This window comes from Nycticebus coucang, chromosome 7, assembly GCF_027406575.1.
Source record: "Nycticebus coucang isolate mNycCou1 chromosome 7, mNycCou1.pri, whole genome shotgun sequence".
Classification (NCBI taxonomy): Eukaryota; Metazoa; Chordata; class Mammalia; order Primates; family Lorisidae; genus Nycticebus; species Nycticebus coucang.
In genome coordinates, this window is record NC_069786.1 from 17,840,546 (window position 1) to 17,859,652 (window position 19,107).

Genomic DNA, 19,107 nt, shown 5'->3' on the forward strand with positions numbered 1-19,107 from the left:
ACCGCGTCTAGCTGCGGGCAGGGGCCCGAGGGGCCGGCGGGCTCGCCCCCTCTTTGGGATGGGAGTGGGGGAGTACCAGCAGAGCTTCCGCTGAGAAAAGAGAACTCTTCCCCCAAACATTAATCTCTGCCTGCTCTTCTCCTGGGGGCCTCCTCCCCAAAGACAAAACCAGCCTGTGCCACAGCCAGGCGGCTCTAAGACAGATTCCCTTCCTGTACCCCGGGCCTCCTAGTCCGTCCTAAACGGAAATTCTGGAGCCGCCCAGGCAGTGCCAGTTGTGTGCTGGGCACTTTGCCTCCAATATTTCATTGAAACCTCGTATTTGCCTTCAGAGGTTGATATTATCACCCTCACTTCACAGACAAGGAAACCAAGGCTCGGAGAGAAAAAAAAAAGCTTGCCCCAAATCCGAGACACAGGCGAGGTTGCAGATGGGAAAACCTCGAGAGAACTCTGGCCAGAGCTCTCTGGTCTGTGATGGGACCGTTTGCAGCTCTCAAGCGCCCACCCCCGACCCTCCGAGGGGAGTTGGCTCCCCAGTGGCTGCACGTCTGGAGGCTCCTGGGAGCTGCTTTTCCCCACAGGCCAGGATCAGGGAGGGGGCTGGAAGAGGGAAGAGAAGGCGGCTGGGTGAGTGGTTTGTGTTTTTTTCCCACAGAAACTCCTGCCCAGGGCTTCTCTCTCTGGGGTTTGTGAGTAAGAGAGTGGCCTCACCATGATGGGGAGATAGAGGAAATGGGGCGGGGGGTGGGTTTGGGAGTGGAGGGCAGGTTCCAGAATCATACCTTCACTGTAGTATTCAAAACTAGCCCTCCCACCTCTATTCTAAGAAACCCTTCAGCAAAAGAACTTGGTGACCCAACTCCAAGTCTCCAATCTCTGTCTTTCGCAAGGTTCTTCTGCCATGAAACATTCTTGCTTTCCTGTAGTCTGTGCCTATCTGATTATAAGAAAAACCTGTGCTCCTGGAAGTGACAACAACACTGACACTCAGGAGTTGCTCCACTTTCTGGCTGCTCTGTGACATTCCAGCAATTGTAGTTTGGAAGAATGCAATTTGGAGCTCACTCTGAGCTCCCTGGCAACCTTGGAGCCTCTTCTCTTCAGGGGCAGTGTTGGCATTGGAAGGTGCTAGAGTATCAGCACCCACTCTACTCTCAGTCCCAACTTAAGGAAGTGCCACCTGGGACACTGGGGACAGTTCAAAGGCTGATACAGCCTGCAGGTGTATTACTCCATGGCTAGGGCAGGAAAGGTAACAGCTTCTTTCTTAAGACTCTCCAAACCGTTCTTAAGTATTTGCAGTAACCCTGAGGCTCTTATAACTCGTACCTGGAATGTAGGTCTGAGGTTCAGCCTGCATTTTTATCTCGAGGAGATCCCCAGTTTATTTGTAATATAACCAGAGGAGAAAAGAAGACCCTTGCTCGGTTCAAGTCTTAAATGTAGCTTGGAAGGATGCTTCATTATGCTGTGGCCCAATTCCTCATTTTATGAATGAGAAAACTGAGGTCCTTAGAGAGAAGATACCTGCCTGAGATCGGCAGGTTAGTAGTAGAGCTGGGACTAGCACCCAGATTTCTTTTCCCAACCACCCAGGGCTCTGTCCATTACAACTTATACTTACATGTCCTTTTCATACACTCCTGTGCTGTCTTACAGGATGGTTTTCTGTGTATAACTTGTGGGCTTATCCAGACCTGAGGTTGTACATAGTAACTCACACTTCTTGGAAGAGAACTCCTTTAATAAACAGGAGTGAAATCGACCTACTTTGGCTGAAGTATTTCCCAGACTCTGAAATCCTACTTTCTTTTTATGTGTTTAACTCTGGGTGGTCAGACATTTGATTTGAAACTTAAGTCTGTTCACATAATCTTTATTCATTTGGGGCTCCCTCTTGAGGGAGATCATAGGCATCTTCCTAATCACTGAGGCCAAACTGCTTATTACTACTCCCCTCCTCAATATAGGGAGGTGTCAGAAAGGACCCTTGCCAGTAGAAACCAAAAAGTGGTATGGCCAAAGGGGGCAGTTTTCTGAGGCCCCCCACAAAAAACACTGAGCACACTCCCTCTGCCACCCCTACCCCCCATGAAGCTCATGAGAACTTTTACCTGGAACGTTATTGTAATTACTTACTGACACATCTGTTTCTGCCTTCCCCATCGCCTCCACCACACCTCAAAACACACCCTTTGCGCTTGAGCATTGAGATTTTTTTTTTGTGCATGCCTTTATTTGAAAGAGGGCCGGGTATGGTGGCTGAGACAGGCGGATAGCTTGAGCTCACAAGTTTGAGACCAGCCTGAGCAAAAGCAAGACCCTGTCTCTACTAAAAATAGAAAAATTGAGGCAAGAGGATCGCTTTAGCCCAAGAGTTGGAGGTTGTTGTGAGCTATGATTTCACAGCACTCCACCCAGGGCAAGAGCTTGAGTCTCTGTCTCAAAAAAAAAAAAGAAAGAAAGAAAGAAACAAGTTTCCCGAATGATTGTTCGGTATATCTAACTGTAAGAGCACCGTTTTAAAACCAGTGTTAAAAATATGGTGATGAAAAACAAAAATATGGTGATGATATAGTAGTGGTAGAAACAGGACTTGAACTCAGATCTTCTCACCTTTTTTTTTTTTTTTTTAAGATATAGAGGGTTGGCTCAGTACCCATAGCTGAGTGAGTAGGGCGCCAGCCACATACACGGAGGCTGGCAGGTTTGAGCCCTGCCCGGGCCTGCTAAACAACAATGACAACTCCAACCAAAAAATAGCCAGGCATTGTGGCGGGCTCCTGTAGTCCCAGCTACTCGGGAGGCTGATGCAAGAGAATTGCTTAAGCCCAAGAGTTTGAGGTTGCTGTGAGCTGTGACACCATGGCACTCTACCGAGGGCAACATAATGAGACTCTGTCTAAAAAAAAAAAAAAAAAAAAAGATGTAGAGGCCATACTCTGTTGCTGAAGCAGGTGTACAGTGGCCTAATCACAGCTCGCTGTAACCTCAAACTCCTGGGCTCAAGTGATCTTCCTGATTCAACCTCCCTAGCAGCTGGAACTGCAGATGCATACCACCATGACTTTTTATTTTATTTTATTTTAATTTTTTTGGTAGAGACAGTGCCTTGTTACGTTACCTGGGCTGTTCTCAAACTCCTGGCCTCAAGAAATCCTTCCACCTCGATCTCCTAAAGTGCTGGGATTATAGGCATGAGCCACCAAACCCAGCTACCCAATCTTCTATTTTTCTTTTTTTTTTGAGACAGAGTCTCACTTTGTCACCTTTGGTAGAGTGCTATGGCGTCATAGCTCACAGCAACCTCAAGCTCTTCAGTTTAAGCAATCCTCCTGCCTCAACCTCTCCAGTAGCTAAGACAAGTGCCCACCACAATACCTGGCTGTTTTTAGAGACAAGGTTTCACTCTTGCTAAAGCTGGTCTTAAACTCCTGACCTTAGGCAATCCACCTGCCTCAGCCGCCAGAGTGCTAGGATTACAGGTGTGAACCTCTGCACTGGCCCCCAATCTTCTTACTTGCAATCCTCAGTGAATGCTCAGGCCTGTTAAACTACGCTTCCTAAAATAGATTGAACTCAGATTGTTCCAGGTTGTAACACTTTTGAATCCAAGATCTTAATTATTTTTAGATTAATGGATGTCGTTGATTCTTGTCCTGTCTAGAACTCTAATTTCTGCCTATTTATATTGTTGCTCAATATTAAGGTTTTCTTCAGTCAAGATTGAATACTTCTTTAAGGCTTTTAGAACAGGGAAGACTGTGTTTTTCCAAGGCAATTAGACCTCCATATCATTCTTTGTAAAATATAGTCAGTAGGGGCATTCAATTGGTTCACGAACAAATAAATACATGTAAAGAGTCTAATGTGGTCCTGGCATGTGATGAGTTTACAACAAAGGGTGACAATAATAGAGCCTGCACAAAGTGCAGATCCTATCCCTAGTGACCTAACCGTGGCAGGTGTGCCAATGGTAGCTTACATCTTAGGCAGAGACACTATCCAGAATCACGGGTCCTTCATCCTTGTGGGTTTCCTCCTTAATGTAAATGAATCATAGAGTTATAGAGGTGGTATACAACCATTCTCTTCTTTAAACTCATTTTCCCTCAACAGAATCAGGGGGGCGGCGCCTGTGGCTCAAGGAGTAGGGCGCTGACCCCATATACCAGGGGTTACAGGTTCAAGCCTGGCCCTGGCCAAAACTGAAACAAAACAAAACAAACAAACAAAAATAGCCAGGCATTGTGGCAGGCACCTATAGTTCCAGCTACTTGGGAGGCTGAGGCAAGAGAATCGCTTAAGCCCAAGAGTTAGAGGTTGCTGTGAGCTGTGACACCACACCACTCTACTGAGGGCGACATAGTGAGACTCTGTCTCAAAAAAACACAGCATCTGGGGAGGTTAATAAATCTTTGACAGTAAAGCTGTCAGGGGGAGACTCATGCTGGCCCCACTTATCCCATCTTTCTGGGCCTGGTGCCTCTAACAGAAACCCTCATTTCTAGCCCATCGCTTGTGATTTTTCTAACTTCACCAGAGAGCCAGGGAAGTTAGAGGAAAGTTCTGGGAAACAGCTTTTCTCTTCTGCTTTAGTTTCCTGAGCTGTAAACCAGCAGTTCTCAACCTGTGGGTCCAGACCCCTTTTTAACAATGAAAATACGTTGCAGCATTATAGGAAGGGTCATTTAGGCTACAGGCAGTCTCCAGGTTATGAATGAGATAGGTTCCGTAGGTTTGTTCTTAAGTTGAACTTGTATGTAAGTTGGAACAGGTACATTTACCTATTATCAGTAAAAGCCTTCATCCGTAAGTGCAAATCCATACATCAGTGGATGTTTGTAACTCAGGGATAGCCTTTATTCTGTTTGTTTCTACCATGTTCTTGGTCTACTTTTTAAATTAAGGGGTGCTGACTTTAAATTAAGAGTCACTATGGAAGTGGAAGACATTATTCTTAGTAAAGCATCACAAGAATGGAGAAGCATGAATCCTATGTACTCAATTTTGATATGAGGACAATTAATGACAATTAAGGTTATGGGGGGGAAGCAGAAAGAGGGATGGAGGGAGGGGAGTGGGGCCTTCGTGTGTGTCACACTTTATGGGGGCAAGACATGATTGCAAGAGGGACTTTACCTAACAAATGCAGTCAGTGTAACCTGGCTTATTGTACCCTCAATTAATCCCCAACAATAAAAAAAAAAAAGAAAAGAGTCACTGACCAGTGATTCTAGACAATTACTATCTCCATGGCTTGGAGCACTTGAGGTGCTAGGGCCAAAAGTCTGGTGATTTCAGAGCAAGGAAGGCATGGGTCAGGATGAAGAGGAGAAAGCAGAGAGAGGAGGGGAGAGTTGTGACAATTTCAAAGTGCAGGATGGTGAGAAAAGAGCATCGATGAGGGCTGGGTCAGACCAGGTGAAAATGAGCCCTCCGGGATCTCACTGTGGCAGCTGACAGGCACTCTCTAAGATGGTACAAGGCCAGCCAGGTTGGTGATCACTGGTGGTGAGAGAGGCATCTCTAAGGGTGTGGCTACTGGGAGCCAGGCAGGGTGTGAGGACCAGGATGGGAACAACGAGGTAAGAGCCTCAAAGCATTCCTGGGAGGTAGAGTGTCCCACGTGTATGCACAGCTCCAAGAGGTCGTGAGGCCCAGGGCAGAGAATGCCCCATTGTTCATTCTTTATTCCTACAGCCTACCATGATGTAAGAGGAAGCTCAAAGAGTGTGTGTTGGATGAATGAATAAGTGAATGAAATTGGGATGATATACCAACAAGTAATGAAGAATCACATCTCGAAAGTAATCATTGCTTGCTAAATTGTACATAAATGTGTCATATAACGGCAACATAATTCAAGGTAGGGCTTTTTGATCACAGCACCTAGCAAATTGCCAACGTGATAACCTAAGTGAGCTAAGTGAGGTTTGGGTGGCAGTTTCGATCAGGGTTTCATAACTTTGATGCTATTGACATTTTGGGCCAATAGTTCTTTATTGTGGGAGCTTCCCTGTGTTTTGTGTGATATCTTGCAGTATCCTTGGCCACTACCCGCTAGAAGAAACCAGTAGCGTCTCTCATGGTTATGACAACAGAAAATGTCTCCAGATTTTGCCAAATGTTCTCTGGGGCTAAGGAGGGCAAAATGGCCTCTTCTTGAGAACCACTGCCTATTGTCATGTTTCAGGAGAGATATGTTACCAGGGCCATCAAGAGGTGTTCGTTTCATACTGGATTTGAGGCAGTGGGGTTGGTGAGAAGGTGTCCGAATCAGAGGATGGAAACAGTCTCCAAAGTGGACAAGAGACTTCTGTGAGGAATAGGTTCCTGGATCTATTCCACCCTCCCAACCTCCCCAGCTGACAGCACAGGAACGTAAGAACTCCAAGTATTGGGAGTACTTGGACGTCAGCTGGTCATCCCTTCCCCATTTGTGTGCATCTGGGTCATCTGGGTCCAGAGGCTGACAAGCCCTGTGGTGGCACAGTGAGCAGAATTTTAGGAAGGCCTGCAAGGGGCACCGAGGGAGCTGCCTAGTGATGCCTTTTTGGAAGAGAGTCTCTGGAGATGGTTTTGTGTGTCTGAAAGATCACTTCCCCAGTTTTCTAAAGAAGTGTGTGTGTGGATTTCTCTTTATTTATTTATTTTTTGAGAGAGAGAGTCTCACTCTGTCACCCTGGGTAGAGTACAGTGGTGTCATCATAGCTCACAGCAACCTCAAACTCTTGAGCCCAAGCAATCCTCTTGCCTCAGCCTCCCAAGTAGCTGGAACCACAGGTGTGCACCATCATGCCCGGTTAGTTTTTTCTATTTTTAGTAGAATGGGGTCTCGTTCTTGCTCAGGCTAGTCTGGAATTCCTGAGCTCAAGCATTCTATCCACTCTGGCCTTCCAGAGTGCCAGGATTACAAAAGTGAGCCACTGCACCTGGCTTTAAGTTTTTATTACTTGAAAGTCAGCAAGTCAATGATGGCAATGATGATAAAGGCTTCCTTACTGAACTCTTATTTTATAGTAGACACTCTGCTAGGTCTTCCCCAGCGCTATCTGATTTTAATTTGCATATTAAGAATTATTGCCCCCTGGGTGGCACCTGTGGTTCATATACCGAGGGTGGCAGGTTCAAACCCAGCCCCGGCCAAACTGCAAGAATTATAGCCCCCATTGTGCAGATAAGGAAACTGGGGCTTGAAAGGACCATTTGCTCAGGGTCACCCAGATGGACGTGATGACATGAGAACTTAAATTCAGGGTTTTTTTTTTTTGAGACAGAGTCCTGCTCTGTCACCCAGGCTAAAGTGCTATGGCCTCAACTTAGCTTACAGTAACTTCCAACTCCTGGACTCAAGTGATCCTCGTGTTTTAGCCTCACACGTAGCTGAAACTACACTGCAGGTATGCACCATCACACTTGGTAATTTTTCTATTTTTATCAGAGATGGTGTCTCTGAACTTATCCTCCTTCCTTGGGCTCCACATGAGCCACTTTGCCTGGCCAAACTCAGGCGTTCTTAGCCAGCAAATGTTTCTGCTCCAATAGACAGGCCTACTCTGGGTTTGTGGTGCCCAAGAGGCTGTTTTTTTTTTTTTTTTTTGTAGAGACAGAGTCTCACTTTATGGCCCTCGGGTAGAGTGCCGTGGCCTCACACAGCTCACAGCAACCTCCAACTCCTGGGCCCAAGCGATTCTCTTGCCTCAGCCTCCCGAGTAGCTGGGACTACAGGCACCCACCACAACGCCCGGCCATTTTTTGGTTGCAGTTCGGCCGGGGCTGGGTTTGAACCCACCACCCTCGGTATATGGGGCCGGCGCCCCACCAACTGAGCCACAGGCGCCGCCCATGAGGCTGTTATATGTGTAAAATTCTCTCCCATATCTCAAAATGACATTAATTTTCATTTAATCTGATAAAATTAAGAAACATAAAAAGTATTGAATTACACACAGCATTTATTGAGGGTGCCAGAGATGAGACTGGGGTTACAAAATCAAACAGCAGGAGATACCACTCCCTAAACTGTTAGGGGAGTGTGTCTCTGGGCTTTGGCCTCCCCTTTTGGAATCCCCACCTCCACTCATTCTCCTCATTACCCCTACCCATAATGGGAGGGACCCAGATTTCCTCTCATGCCAAGACAGGACATAGCCTCTCTTCCTGGCACCCCTTATTGAAAGCCAAGATTTAATATCAAGGGTCAGAGTTCCACCACCAGAGTGGTCCCCTCCAGTGGGCCCCGAGTTAGTCCCTGCCTCTCTGCCTGTAGCATGCTGAGGGTTCTCACCACTGACCTTCACTCTGGGCTTGGGGACAACCTGCAGCCCAGGGTAAAACCCACAACACTTAGATCCTATCTGCTGGCTTACATTACAAACACAAGGCTGCCCAGCATAGTATCCCTCCAACCGCAGCATTCTGTGTCTGGCACATTCCAAGGGACATTTGGGGAGGGCCCTCACTGGGGATCATGTCCTGCAGTCCCAGCTCATGATGCTGCCGGGACTCCTGAGGGTTCCAGGATACTCTCCTGATCCCGCACCCATGGCTCTCAGAGGCTCCTTGATGACCACATGTCTTCTCCAATTCCTGACCTCCCACCTTGCTCTCATTTTTAATAGATGGGTTTGCCTTCCCTTTCCTGCGAGCCCACACTTCCTGGACGAACTTCTCCTAACCAACATCTAGCCCCTTATAGATGTGTCTAAATTGTACCTTCTGTTTTCTCCCTTCCCATTTGCCTTGGTCATCTGGGATATCATAACAAAATACCACAGACTGGATGGCTTAAACAACAGAAATTAATTTTCTCACAGTCTGGAGGCTGGAAGTCTGAGGTCAAGATTGGGTAGAGTTTGGTTTCTGGTGAGGGCCCTCTCCCTGGCTTGCAGATGACCACTGTGTCCTCCTGTGTCCTTTCCAGTGAGGTGCTGGGTGGGATGGGAAGGGGAACTTCCTGGTGTTTCTTCTTATAAGGCACTCATCCTTCTTAGAAGAGGATCCACCCCTTGGAACCGCACTTAACCTCAATTACCTCCTTATACACCCTATTTTCAAATCCAGCCACACTAGGGGTTAGGGCTTCAACATATAAATTTGAGGGGGGACAAAAATATTCAACCCCTAACAGCATCTGGGTGGGAGAGTCTGTTCTCCTTTGGATAGTGAGTCCCTACACCTACCCCACCCCACCCTCACCCTCAGGGACTCACTCTGTGACCCAGGACAGCCATCTCACCCAGTCTGCACTCCCTTCCCCTTGACCGGCTTTTCCCCCTTCAGCTGAGGCCGTAGAGAACCCTCCCACGGCACTCTGAGCCCTTCTAGCCATGGTCCCAGCTCTGCCCACCCCCACGATAGCCAGAGGTGACCGTGCTCCTTGCTGCCACTTCCTCTCATTTCTGACACCACAACCTGCTCCCACCCACCATCCACTTTTTGTGGCCTTCAATTTGCCACATTCACTGAATGCATTTTAGAATCTTTTTTAAAAAATAAAAATTGTGTAGATGTGAAGTGCACAGCATGATGTGTTGATAGACACAGTTCAGTGATGACTACGGTCAAGCAAATTAGCATATCTGTCTCCTCACAGAGTTACCATTTTTGTGGGCGTGGTGAGAGCCCCTGAAAGCTACTCTTTCTGCAGATTTCCAGTATATAACCCAGCCTCAGTATCCATCACTGTAGTCCCCATGCTTTACGTTAGATTCCTAGACTTATTCATCCCACAAAACTGCAACTTCGTACCCTTTGAGCAACACCTCCCAGCCCCTGGTAACCACTGTCCTACCTTCTGCTTGGAAGAATTCAACGGTTTTAGACTCTACATGTAAGTGAGATCAGGGCGTGTTTTTCTGTCTATGACTGGCTTATTTCATTTAGCATCATGTCTTTCAGGTTTATTCATGTTGTCACAAATAGCAGGGTCTCTCGTTTTCTTTTTTTTCAAGCTAAAGTTTTATTTAAAAAGAAATGGTTCTTTAAAACGTTGGAGAATAAAGCAAAAGGATACAGTGCTCTTAATTTTTTTTATTATTTATTTTTATAATAGAGACAGTCTCACTTTATCACCCTCAGTAAAGTGCCATGGTGTCACACGGCTCACAGCAACCTCCAACTCCTGGGCTTAGGCGATTCTCCTGCCTCAGCCTCCCGAGCAGCTGAGACTACAGGCACGCGCCACAACGCCCGGCTATTTTTTGGTTGCAGTTTGGCCGGGGCTGGGTTTGAACCCGCCACCCTCAGCATATGGGGCTGGCGCCCTACTCACTGAGCCACAGGCACCGCCACGCCCTGCTATTTTTTTGTTGCAGTTTGGCTGGGGCCAGGTTTGAACCCGCCACCCTGGGTATATGAGGCCGGCACCTTACCCACTGAGCCACAGGCGCCGCCCGGGTCTCTTTATTATGCATTTATCCATTGATGGACAGCTAAGTTGTTTCCATATCTTGGCTGTTTTGAATAATGCTGTAGCAAACCAGGGACAGTAGATGTCTCTACGAGGTACCGATTTCATTTCCTCTGCGTACGTGCCCACAAGTAAGATTGCTGAGTCATATGGTAGTTCTACTTTTGGTTTTTTGAGGAACCTCCATACTGTTTTCCATAATGGAAATTTACATCCCTACACAGCTTTCCTTTTCTCCACGTCCTGGCCAGCACTTGCTATCTTCTGTCTTGTGGTAATGGCCATTCTAACAGGCGTGAGATGGTACCTTGTTGTGGTTTTGACGTGCATTTCACTCATGATAAGTGATGTTGAACAGCTTCTCATATACCTGTTGGTCATTTGCATGGCACTCTTCAGGCCTTGTCCTACCAAAGGTGATTACATAATTTTTGAGAGGGAAGAGATACTATGAATGGTTACATTAAGACCACAGGTACATAGCCAACTGGCCTGATCAACATGGGCCATGGGACTCTGGCCTCTCAGAGGCATGTGGTGCTGGCCGCTCCCTCCCTCCAAACCCCTCTTCCCTTGGGGTCTGCTCTGCTTAGGCTCTCGGTTCCTGTCCTGCCTCTATGGCTACAGCTTCTCAATCTTGTGAGAGTCCCTCCCTGGAATCTCTGTCCACCATCTCTGCACTCTGCTTGCTCTCACCGAGTCACCTTCCTTGGCACTCCTACCACATAAGCAACCCAATCTTCTTATCCTCCCCCTACTCCCACGCCTACTTCTCTTTTCCTTGTTTTTCCTGTTCTCAAAGCTATTTAGGCACCCAAAGCAGACTGCTGGGAGTCACTGGCCCCTACTCTCAGCTCCATACTCAACTTTGCTACCTACTACCCCCAAATCTGCCTCCTTGTGTTTTCTTTTGGGGATTTTGCAGGTTGTTGCTGCTTTAGATATGAGTGAGTGTATTAGGGCTTTCAGAGAGACAGAATCAATAAGGACACGCAAACACACGCACACTCACACACACAGAATCGTTGCACCAAATAAGAACATTTTGGTCAGTGATGGGCCACATGTATGATGGTGGTCCCATAAGACTTATGATGGAGCTGAGAAATCCCTATGACCTATGGTGAGGTGGTAGCCATGATAACATGGTAGTGCAGTGTATTACTCACGTGTGTGGTGGTGATGCCATGTGAGCAAACCTGTGCTGTCAGTTGTGTAACTATAGCACAATTATGTAACATACTTGATAATACATGACTACGTTACTGGTTTAGGTTTTTAATTTTTTAATTTTTTTGAGACAGAGTCTCACTTTTGTTGCCCTGAATGCCATGGAGTCACAGCTCACAGCAACCTCTTAACTCTTGGGCTCAAGTGATTCTCTTGCCTGCCTCAGCCTCCCAAGTAGCTGGGATTATGGGTGACTGCCACAATGTCCAGCTATTTTTAGAGATGGGGTTTCACTTTTGCTCAGGCTGGTCTTGAATGCCTAAGCTCAAGGGACCCACCAGCCTTGGCCTCCCAGAGTGCTAGGATTATAGGCGTGAGCCTCTGCGTCCAGCCTACACTATACTTTTTATTGTTATTTTATAGTGTACTCCTTTCATTTAAAAAAACTAAATTTTCTTTTTTTAGAGACAGAGTCTTGTTCTGTCACCCCAGGTAGAGTGCAGTGGTGTCATTGTAGCTCATTTCAACCTCAAACTCCTGGGTTCAAGTGATCCTCCTGCCTCAGCCTCCAGAGTAGCAGGGGCCACAAGCTCCTACCACGATACCTGGCTAATTTTTCTATTTTTGGTAGCGATGAGGATCTCACTCCTGCACAAGTTGGTCTTGAACTCCTGAACTCAAGTAATCATCCTTGTGCTTTGGCCTCCCAGAGTTCTAGTATTACAGATGTGAACCACTGGGGCCAGCTTAAAACAATTAATTGTTGTTGTTGTTGTTTTTTTTTTTTTTTTTTTTTTTCAGTTTTTGGCTGGAGCTGGGTTTGAACCCACCACCTCCGGCATATGGGACCAGTGCCCTACCCCTTTGAGCCACAGGCACCGCCCCTAAAACAATTAATTGTAAAACAGCCTCAGGCAGGCCCTGTAGAAGGTGTTCCAGAAGGAACTGTTATCTGAGCACTATTATCACAGGAGGTGATGGCCCCATGGGCGTTATTGCCGTGTACACCTTTCACTGGGGCATGATGTGGAGGTGGAAGCCATGATATCAGTGGTCCCAACCCCATGAACGCCTAGGCTAATGTGTGTGTTTGTGTCTTAGTTCTTAGCAAAAAAGTTGAAGAAGTAAAACAAATTAAAAATTTTTTAAATAGAAAAAAGCTTATAGAAGAAGATTATTAAAAAAGACTATATTTTTGTACAGTTGCACAAGAGTATTTGCGTTTGAAGCTAAGTGTTACCACAAAATGATTCCAAAGTTAAAAAAAAATCAATAATGTAAAAAGTTATAGTAAGTTACAGTTAGTGTATTATTAAGAAAAGAAAGAAAGAAAATATGTTTAATAACTTATTCTGGCAGAAGTTCTGTTTCCCCTCTTTTGCTTTTCAATCTTTTCCGTCAATAAACTCTGTCCTGTCACTTAAAAAGAAAAAGAAGGCTCGGCACCTGTAGCTCAAGCGGCTAAGGCGCCAGCCACATACACCTGAGCTGGTGGGTTCGAATCCAGCCCGGGCCGGCCAAACAACAACGATGGCTGCAACGAAAAAAAATAGCCGGGTGTTGTGGCAGGTGCCTATGGTCCCAGCTACTTGGGAGGCGGAGGCAGGAGAATCACTTGAGCCCAGGAGTTGGAGGTTGCCGTGAGCTGTGATGCCATGGCACTCTACCCAGGGCGACAGCTAGAGGCTCTGTCTCAAAAGAAAAGAAAAGAAAATATGTTTAATAAATCAGTGTAGCCTAAGTGTGCAGTGTAACGTCCTAGGCCTTCACAATCCCTCACCACTACTCACTGACTCATCCAGAGCAGCTTCTAATCTTGTAAGTCCATCCAGGGCAAGTGGCCTCTACGGTGCACCATTTTTTTACATCTTTTATACATATTTTTACTGCACCTTTTCTATGTTTAGCTATATTGAGATGCACAAATACATGCTGTTGTGTTACAGATGCCTAGGGCACTCAGTACCATGACTTGCTGTACAGATTTGTAGCCCAAGATCATAGACCACATCATAGAGTCCAGGGGTGTAGTAGGCCGGACTACCCAGGCTTGGGTAAGTATACTGTGTGATAGCATAATGGCAAAATAGCCTAAAGATGCATTTCTTAGAGTGTGTCATGTCATTAAGTGATGCATGGCTATACCTGGGTGCACAAAAAGGGACTTATTGTGGGAATTGGCTCGTGATTACAGAAGCTGAGAAGTCCCGTGATAGGCATTGGCAAGGTGGAGACCTAGGGTAGGCAGAGACATGCTCAGGCCAGGTCTGAAGGCTTCAGAACCGGGGGAGCCAATGGTGTAACTCAATCAGAGGCCCAAATCCTGAGAATTGGGCATGTTGTAGGGGTCAGTGGTGCAAGTCCTAGAGTCCCAAGGCCGGAGAACCTGGAGTTCTGATGTCCAAGGGCAGAGAAGCAAAGTGCTCCTGCTCCAGGAGAGGGAAGGAGCAAATTTGCCTTTCCGTTGCCTTTTTCCTTTTATAGGGGGTGGGAGATGGCCAATTGCATGGTACCCACCCACACTGAGGCCAGATTTTCCCCACTCAGCCCAAGTCACACCAGTCTCCTCCAGAAATATACAGACACACCCAGAAGTAATGCTTAACCAGCTATCTAGGTCTCCCTTATGCAGTCAAGTTAACACCTAACATTAACTATGACAAGGATAATCCTTACATCTTATCTAAATGATCAAGCCACTTCCTGGGGATCCTCTGCCTCCACTCCCGTCTTCTTTTCTTCTCACAGTGGCAGATTTGGCGATGAGACTCCTGCCTAAAATTCCTCATAGTACTTAGCACCAGGCACTCTGGCCATTGGCCTTTCCAGACCCCCTTGGAAACCATCAGCTTCAAGGGCAGAAGTCATGTCCCTTTTCCCTCCTTGTCCCCAGTGACCAGCAGGCTGCCAAGTTTATAGTGGGTTTTAATAAATGTTTGCTAAAAGTTTGTGTTTTGGATGGTTATACAATAATGAGTAAGTCTCTTCACCTTACTCAGAATTTAATGGATTTTTATTAAATCTCCCAGATTTTGCCCTTTCTGAGTCCAAAATTAAACTTTAAAATAGCTAACAGAACCGGCTTGACACCTGTGGCTCAAGCCACTAAGGCGCCAGCCACATACACCTGAACTGGTGCGTTAGAATCCAGCCCAGGCCCGCCAAAACAACAATGACGGCTGCAACCAAAAAATAGCCCAGGCGCCTGTAGTCCCAGCTACTTGGGAGGCGGAGGCAGGAGAATCACTTGAGCCCAGGAGTTGGAGGTTGCTGTGAGCCGTGATGCCATGGCACTCTACCCAGGGTGACAGCTTTGAGGCTGTGTCTCAAAAAAAAAAAATAGCTAACAGAACCATCTTGACATCTTTTCTTTCTTCTTTTGGAGTCTGTTTGTTTTTATTTTTTTTCTCTGCAGTACAGATTTTCTAGTACTTTCTAAAGGATAGACTATGACTACACTATAGCGTCCAAGTTTACATGCCTTAGGGGCAGGAGAGATTGACCTTACTAACATCAAATATCCTCCAAGAGAAGGCAGATTGTCCCAAACTGGGTCCAATCAGTGAGACAGGAACACACGGCATAAACCAACCAACCTAGGGATAGAAGGGCTCCTCCCAGAAGGCAGTTGTTGGCTTATAGGGGAAGCAGACAAGTGAAAGTATGTCTGCCTTCTGGAAAATACTCCAAAGAGATGGTGGAAGTCAGTCACAGAATTGAACAACTTGCTCACTGCAGTGGGCTCAACCATGACCATGTGTCAAGTCAAGGAAGACAAATGGGGATAACTCCCTTCAGAGACACTATTAGAAGTGCAAAGATGCATAAAGTTTGTAATTTAAGCACCTTTTCTTTCAATAATTACCATAGCTTATATCCTAGCAAAATCAAAACTGAATCTAAATATGACGGTAAAATTACCCAGAATGGCAACAAATACCAATTCCACAGCTCTGCAACAGACCCTAGAAAAAAATTAGTTTAGAAAGTCTAAGGGCTCCCTGAAGAAAGCCCGAGAGAAGCCAGCAGTATTATACAAAGCTGTTCTATGCAGAGCCTTGAAGTACAACTAAAATATGTAATTAATGAAGCCTATGAATTTGTCTTCAATGGGAGAGAGGGAAGTTGATTTAAAATGCTAGGAAGACACAAAAGTTATCAAAACTTTGGTGGTTCAAATGTTTAAAAAGCCAAACTTTGACATGATCTTAGCATTTTTTTTCAAAAACTCCAAGTGAAATGATGGCTTAGACTCAAACTCTGAAACTAAAGAGGAAAGAGTATATTGTGTATGTTTTTGTTTGGTTAGCAAAAATAATAGAATAATAGAGAAAAGCACCATTTAGCAATTTTTCTCTAACAATCTCTTATTAAATTTATTTATTTATTTTTTTTTTTGTAGAGACAGAGTCTCACTTTATGGCCCTCAGTAGAGTGCCGTGGCCTCACACAGCTCACAGCAACCTCCAGCTCCTGGGCTTAAGCGATTCTCTTGCCTCAGCCTCCCGAGCAGCTGGGACTACAGGCGCCCGCCACAACGCCCGGCTATTTTTTTGTTGCAGTTCGGCCGGGGCCGGGTTTGAACCCGCCACCCTCGGCATATGGGGCCGGCACCTTACCGACTGAGCCACAGGCGCCGCCCCTAAATTTATTTTTTTAATGTACCTATGGCATCCAATTTAAAATGACAGATTGACCACCTGTGTTTATGTGCTGGGGCTCTAGAAACATTTTTTTTTTTTTTTTGTAGAGACAGAGTCTCACTGTACCGCCCTCAGGTAGAGTGCCGTGGCGTCACACGGCTCACAGCAACCTCTAACTCTTGGGCTTACGCAATTCTCTTGCCTCAGCCTCCCGAGCAGCTGGGACTACAGGCACCCGCCACAACGCCCGGCTATTTTTTTTTGTTGCAGTTTGGCCGGGGCTGGGTTTGAACCCGCCACCCTCGGCATATGGGGCCGGCGCCCTCTCACTAAGGCATAGGTGCCGCCTGGAAACACTTTTTAAACAGCAGTAAAAGGCCTGGTGCCCGTTGCTCAGTGGTTAGGGCACTGGCCACCAAGGCAGGAAGGTTCAAACCTGGCTTGGGCCTGCTAAACAACAATGACAACAGGGTGTTGTGGCAGGTGCCTGTAGTCCCAGCTACTTGAGAGGCCAAGGCGAGAGGATTGCTTAAGCCCAAGAATTTGAGGTTGCTTTGAGCTGTGACACTATGGCAGTCTACTGAGGGCAGCATAATAAGATTGCCTCAAAAATAAAGGTAGTAAAAGAATAAAAGGGCATAAACCCACAAAGTCAAAGAGAACAAGATGAGAGACAATGATAAAGCAAATTTCAAGGAATCTTTAGACAATGTTAAGTGAATGAGGGAGTGTTAGCAGTGTGAACAAATTAGCAACTTTAGTGCCTACCTGGGTGGAGGAGAAACTGTCAAGTCAGCCTGCAGTTCCCTGGAAAGGGGCCCCCCTCCCCACACACGCGCTGAGACCACTGGTACCTCCTAGTAGCGCCCCCCTGTCGGCCTGGTTATGGTACATTGAAGCCACTAGTCAACAAACTGTTCAGGCCCACCGTGGTTCCAAGGGCCTGAATTAAGCCTGAATATGAGATTGAGGAAGGCCTGAATGTGGAAGCAAACAAAAATCAAACAAGGGGCTTGAAGAAGACAGAGAACCATGCAGAGAGGAGAAAAGACCTAAAACGTACAACTACAACTAATATCCAAAACCGTTGTTTTATAAAGGTTGCCAGAGCCACAAATAAGAAGAGTATGCAATGGAAAAGGAATCATCTAAAAATAAGAAAAGGATTCTTGGGAATTAAATGCATGAAAACAAAACATTCATTAAAAAATTCCCCAGATTGGTTTAGTGCCTGTGGCTCAAGCGGCTGAGGTGCCAGCCACATACACCTGAGCTGGCGGGTTTGAATCTAGCCCGGGCCGCCAAACAACAATGACGGCTGCAACCAAAAAATAGCTGGGCGTTGTGGTGGGCACCTGTAGTCCCAGCTACTTGGGAGGTAGGAGAATCGCTTGAGCCCAGAAGTTGGAGGTTGCTGTGAGCTGTGATGCAACGGCACTCTACCCAGGGCAACAGCTTGAGACTCCGTCTCAAAAAAAAAAAAAAAATCCCCAGATAAACGTTGGATAGTTACATGCAGAAGAATGAAACTAGACCCCTTTCTCTTAACACATACAAAAATCAACTCATTAAAGACTTAAACATAAGACCTAAAACTAGAAAAATACTATTAATAAAGGAAAACCTGGGAACACTCTCCTACACATTGGTCTAGGCAAATAATACATAACTAAGACCTCAAAAGCAAAGGCAAAGAAAAAAATCCAAAGTGGACACACACAAAAAGCTCCACAGATAATGTCAAAGAAATTTTCTAGAAAGAAGATCACAAAGAGAAAATGGTAGAATGGCAGAGAAAGATGAAAAGATTAGAGGATTGATTCAGATTGTCCAATATTCAACCAGTGTGAATTCCAGGAAGACAGAATAGAGAAGGTGAAGGGAGGAAATAATAAAATTGAAAGATAATAATTTTTAAATTGCCAGAAATAAAGAACATGTTTTCAGACTGAAATGCCCACTGAGTATCCAACCAATGGATTAAAAAAAAAAGAACCATTTCCTCAAGGATTTTCAAAATAACTACAAACAAAGAAAAAAAAAACTTACATATTTTTAGAGATGAAACCAAAAAAAAATTATACCAAAGATTTGGATCCAAATTGGATTTCTTATTAATACCACAGGAAAAAAGAAGGAAAATGCCTTTTAAATTTGGAAGGGAAATTATTTCAACCTAGAATTTTCTGTCCAAATTATTATTTTTATAATTACTCAAATTAATGAAAGCTTTTTTCACTTCTTCAAAGATTAAAACATGAACCTTCTATGCATGCTTATTTAGGAAGTTACTAAACAGTTCTGTGCTTCTACAAAATAATAGAACAAACCAAGGAAACACACGTGGGATCTAGGAAATGAGACTCCAGCTGGGAGAGAGGGCAGAGGGTACCTGGAACCACAGCCAGGTAGTGGGCCTGGGCGAAGCGAGAGGAAGGAGTATTCTGAGAAGGCTCCAGAAGGAAAACAAATAAAATTGCTGATAGACGTGTAACGGACCTGCAGGGGCACTTGGAAAAATTAGTCATATGCACATAGAAAACTAATCAAATGAAAAACAGTATTTATTGACTTTAGGAAAAAACAAAATGTACAAGAAGGGACACATAATCATTTTACATGAATTGACTCAGCAGCCAACAATATTTCATAATCAAAATAAGTAATTTTAAGTACAGACCATTCATTTTACTAAAAAATGAAGAGATGTACAGGTAATACATGGGGAGAAGTATCAGTAGAGTGATTTTTGAAGCATCTGAGTCTTTATTTTCCATAGTAGGACATTTCGGATTGCTCACAATAATAAACCAAGAAATAAAAGTATAAGAATATAATTTTAGGGCGGCGCTGTGGCTCAGTGGGTAGGGCACCGGC

General features: G+C 45.5%; 1 protein-coding gene across 5 annotated transcripts in view; it reads left to right on the forward strand.

Moving 5' to 3' along the window:
* Positions 1–19,107, forward strand: part of SCTR (secretin receptor) — an 85,211-nt gene that overhangs the window by 352 nt on the left and 65,752 nt on the right. The gene's annotated exons all lie outside the window — the stretch shown is intronic.